This window comes from Antechinus flavipes, chromosome 2, assembly GCF_016432865.1.
Source record: "Antechinus flavipes isolate AdamAnt ecotype Samford, QLD, Australia chromosome 2, AdamAnt_v2, whole genome shotgun sequence".
NCBI lineage: Eukaryota > Metazoa > Chordata > Mammalia > Dasyuromorphia > Dasyuridae > Antechinus > Antechinus flavipes.
In genome coordinates, this window is record NC_067399.1 from 4,395,418 (window position 1) to 4,400,300 (window position 4,883).

Here is a 4,883-nt window from a genome sequence, read left to right on the forward strand (position 1 = left end):
TGTGTGTGTACACTATGGGGGGCTGCAGGACGTCTCCCTGGGCCTTGCTGACCCTGGAGGCCCCGAGTGCGTCCATTCCACGGCGTCTGGGCCCTGGGTGGACACCGGAGGGTCCGAGTGCCGATGAGGTCGGCGGAGTCACCTCGGGCACCGTTCGGAAGCAGCCTTGGGCTGGGAGCCGCGCCAGGGCCCTGCCTCCTCCCCAGCCGCTCCTCGGGCTCCGCTGCCCTCAGAGGCCCCATAGGCGTGAGGTCCTGGGCAGCTCCCCCCTCCCCCAGCAGCCGGCCCCTCGCTGATGAGGTTGGAATCGGGAGGAGGCCGGGCTCCCTCCTCGGTGCCATTGGCCGGCTGGCAGCAGGGAGCCCAGTGCCCGGGCCCAGGGCTGGGATGAGCCCCCTGGCGCCCAATGGAGCCGGCCCGGTTCCTCCCGGCCCTCGTGATCTCTGGGAGCGGAGGCTTCGGCCCTGGGGGGCTTGGCGGCCGTGGGACTCGATGTGCTCATCCCGGGGAGCCCAACAGGCCTTCGCAGGGAGCCTTATATGGGCTTTTAGCCCGAATCACCCGCGATTTGCCCGAGACAGACGTTCCTTCCCAGCCAAGGTTCGTTAAGGGCCGGCCCGGAGCTGAAACTCAAGCCGAGGAGGGGGGCTGCCCTGGGCTTGGACGGAAGGTCAGGCCTTGACAAACGCACTTGGAAAGCCGCCCTCCCTCTGGGCTTCCATGTCTCCTCTCACAGCCTGGGGGGGCTGCGGGGGAGGGAAGGTGCTCGGGGTCCCCTTTCACCTCTTTTCAGGCTGCAGAGCCTCCGTCCGGGAAGTCAGGAGAGCCAAGCTCCGTGTTCTCATGGGTAAAAACAAGGGACACGGACTGCCTGAACTCTGAACTCTGAACTCTGCCTTGGGGGAGCTGAGGAGTCTAAGCTGACTGGAGGGACTGCTGGAATAAGAGCTGGGGGAAAGGAAGATGGGGGATTTCAGTATTTCTTCTTGCCTTCATCCTCCTCCTCCTCCTCTTCCTCTTCTTCCTTCTCTCTTTCTTCCTCTTTCTCCTTTTCCTCCTCCTCCTCTTTCTCTTCCTCTTCTCCCTCCTCCTCCTCTTCCTCTTTTTCTTCCTCCTCCTCCTCTTCCTCTTCCTCCTTCTCCTTTCCCTCCTCCTACTCTTTCTCTTCCTCTTCTTCCTCCTCCTCCTCTTCCTCTAACTCCTTCTCTCCATCTTCTTCCTTTTCCTTTCCCTCCTCCTACTCTTTCTCTTCCTCCTCTCCCTCCTCCTCCTCTCCCTCCTTTTCTTCCTCCTCCTTCTCCTCCTCCTCCTCTCTCCTCCTTCTCTCCCTCCTCCTTCTCATTCTCAGGCTCCCTCAAGAGAAGTTTCATCAGCTCAGTATTTATTAAGGACCTACTATAACAAGCACAAGGGGAGGGTGCTGTATCCAAAGGAAATGGCCCCTGCCTTAAATGGAGGGGGGATGGTATATGTGCACTAAGTATACACTGACTGTGTGCCAAGGGATTTCATGAGAAAGAGCACAATATTAAGGGGTGGGATTGGTCTGTATGCTTTGAAGGATATTAGGGACTCTAGCGGGTAGCGGAGCTGGGGAGAAGGAGAGAGGTCACAACTTGGGGGATCTCCGAGGGAAGTGGGGACACATAGAAAGTCCTAGCTCGCTGGTGAGGGTCCTTCACACAGGTGGGTTGTGATCCTTCCCAGGGCTCAGCGCCCAGTCCTGGAGAGTGGCTGTGGCCCCAGATTATTCAGCCCGTGGTCACCTGGCCCACGATCCTCTTCCCTCCTAGTTGGCTGGTCCTCGGCTAACGGGCGCACGCAGTTATCCCCCTGGTCCCTCGGCTGAGGTCGGGCAGGCCGGCCAAACCCGGCTCCCTCCTGACACGGCCGCCACACTATAACTCGCGTGTTCTGGTTTGAGTTCAGTCTCCTACTGGACTGAGAGCTCTGTGACTTTACTGGAACTCTGCCTGTCTTCCAGCCTAGCAAGCAGAACGGCAAAGAAATGAAGGCCTGAGCGAGGGGTCGTTTCCTCACCGCGCCTTCCCCTCGGCGATGGCTCTCATCGTCCGAAATTCTTACCGAAGTTTGGGCCCCAGTCTTCCCGTGGCCCATGGGCTCTGGGCTCTGCCTCTGCAGGACGAGCAGTTCAGTTCTCTCCGGCCCCCATCCACATGTCACTGGGAGAGGGACAGCAGCAATCCAAGCCTCGGTTCCCTAAAGTTCTTGCCAGAGGAGATGGCCAGAAGCATCTCTGGGGAGGATGAGGGTCTGGAGACCAGCTCCAAAGCCTCTACAGGTGTGACCTTGCCCCATCCCCTTCTCTCCCACAGCCCTCCTCACAAGGCTAGCCAGTAGGAAACCCTTGGCGGGCCTGGAGATACTTGAGGTGAATTTGAATTTGGGATCAACAGGGCAGCGGGTACAAATGATAAATCGCTTCCTTCTTCCCCAATTGTTCTCCAGGGTCCCCAAGGTGTTTCTCCAGGTGACGTCCTGAGGCAGGAATGTGGATGAGTTTAGCTGTTAATTTTAGCCAGGAAAGTTAGCGCCCCCCAAGGGCACATAGGGAGAACGGGCTTTAGGGATGGTCTTTGGTGCAGAAGTGATTTTCTCCACAGGATTCCCTGGAAAGTCAGATTTACTGTCACTGGGTAAGGGTGGGGGACTCTCTCCCAAGGATAATCTCATGGGGGACAAGTCCCCCAAATTCTGACTGTCCCGGATCTGGGTCCTTTCCTCTCTTATTTCTCTTTCCCAGCTACCCCTCTGCCTCATCCTGCCTGATGGGCTTAACGAGGAATCTCTAATATCCCAGCCATCTCTGGGGCAGCCAGACCCGGTGCCCTAAACACACACTCATGCCACACCCTGGGTGATCTGAAGGAGAAAATGAGGTCGCCGGGAAGGGAACTTTTTGTTTGCTGGGGAGGGGACAGATTCTGAGGCTGCTTGTGGGAAATAACTTGCCATTTGTTCAGGAAAGGACAGGTGTGTTTTGTGGGTTGGGTTTTCCCTATCCAATGACTTGGGGAGTGAACTCTGCACTCTCGCATCCTCCTTAGTTGGCCCTGGTGGATCCTTAGAGCACTTGGCTGTGACTAATGGAACAATTCTCCATAAGGGCCACCCAATCAGCACCACCCAGATCCAATGGGAGGCTCGTAGCAGGCTCGAGCTGATTGAAGGTTACCTTGGGAAGAGACATAATTGTACATGGACATGTATTATAGACCCGGTGGAGTCACCTAGTCTAGTCTACCCATCCCCAGAGGCTCAGAGGTCAAATGTCCCATCTAAGGTTGCACACGGAGCAAATAAGTAAGGGGCTGGGATTTGAACCCAGCTCTTCAGATTTCAAACCCAACGTCTTTCCATTTCATGCATCACCTTGAATGATCATCCTAGGATGCAGGATCTGATTTTTCAAATGCAGGTTTGGAACAGGATAGTGCTACCATTGATTTCTTATTTCCTTTTCTTTTTTTGAGGCCATCGATTTCTGATGGGATTGTTTTCTCTCCTCCTCTTCCCATCACCCTCCTCCTCTTCCCAAGCCCAGAATGAACCCGAAGCCCATCAGATCAATCTCTGTTTCCAGGCCCAAGGATTTCTCATCCTGCCTCCCTTGAGGTTCTTAGGAGAGTTCCCAGCATTGACTGAGAAAGCTCAATCCCCGCTGCCCAACATGAATGACCCTGCCAAGAGAAGCTGGGGATGAAGGTACAGTATGTCCAATTTGGCAGATCCTTGTGCCGAGTGGTCTGTCATTCCTGATTCTTGTCAAGAGCAGGCGGGGAGAGTTCCCTGGGAAAAGGCTCTAGCCTTTCTCAGTTCAACTCACTCTGCCCTGTGAAAGCCAAACCCCCCTTGACCACTCGGCTGGGGGATAATGGAAAGAGCTACAGTCTGGGAGTTAGGAGATTGGGGTGTTTTTTCAGCTCTGCCAGTTATTAAGTGGAGGATTTTGGTTTCCTGAACCCTAGTTTCTTGTGAAATGAGGGGGGAGCTGAATTAGGTTTTCCCTCTGGGCTCTTTCAGAGCGAAAGGTCTGTAATTCCTTTGCTTCCAAGATCCTTTCCAGGCTGACTTTCTGGGATCCAAACACGGACTAATTGAGGGCTCTGGGGACACCAGTTTCAATTAGCTGATTGTCTGTGTCATAGGATTTTTTTCCTGCCAAGGAATGCATTTTGATTACTTCAAGTAGTATCAGTAACTTGAACTAGACTAACAAGAAAAGAAGGTGGAGGTTCTTAGGAGGACCTTTTTAATGAATCCATAGGAACGAACCATGATTATTCTATGCTCAGATGGTATGGAGTTATTGCTTAGTTAGGTTTGAAACTTCTTTCTTCTCAATTTACTACAGTGATGGGCTCAGCTGGGAAGAAGGATTATTTAACCATGCCTATTTGCCACCATCACCCTACTAGTGAATCGTTGTCCGTGAAGATTTCCTGGTGTAAACAGTCTTTGTTCAAGAAAGTTGCAATAAAATAGTCTCTCTGTCTTTCCTCCAAGCCTCCAGTCAAAGACAATGCTCCAACTCCAAGGTCATCTGCAATTTTCATCAGGGTTCTTTTCAGAAAGAGCAGGCATTCAACTTGGGGCTGGTAACAGCTCTGTGGTTCTACTGAGGCAGGAGGTAGGAGAGCAGGGTCATCTCACTAAGCTAGTATCATTTATTTATTTATTTTTCATTTTGTTTCATTTCATTCATTCGTTCCTCGCAATCCAGATATTTTCTTCTTTTAAAAAAATTCAATAATATTTTATTTTCCAAATATATCTAAAATCATTTTCAATATTCATTTTTGTAAGACTTTGTGTTCCAAACTTTTCTTCCTCTCTTCCTTATCTTCCTCCTCCCCAAGACA

At 52.6% G+C, this 4,883-nt stretch overlaps 1 long non-coding RNA gene across 1 annotated transcript; it reads left to right on the plus strand.

Annotated features, from left to right (window-relative positions):
• Positions 1-425: 425 nt before the first annotated feature.
• LOC127552319 (uncharacterized) lies at positions 426-4,502 on the plus strand. The gene is made up of 3 exons (XR_007951327.1): positions 426-600; positions 3,605-3,726; positions 4,376-4,502. It is a non-coding gene; the product is annotated as an uncharacterized LOC127552319 (long non-coding RNA).
• Positions 4,503-4,883: the final 381 nt, after the last annotated feature.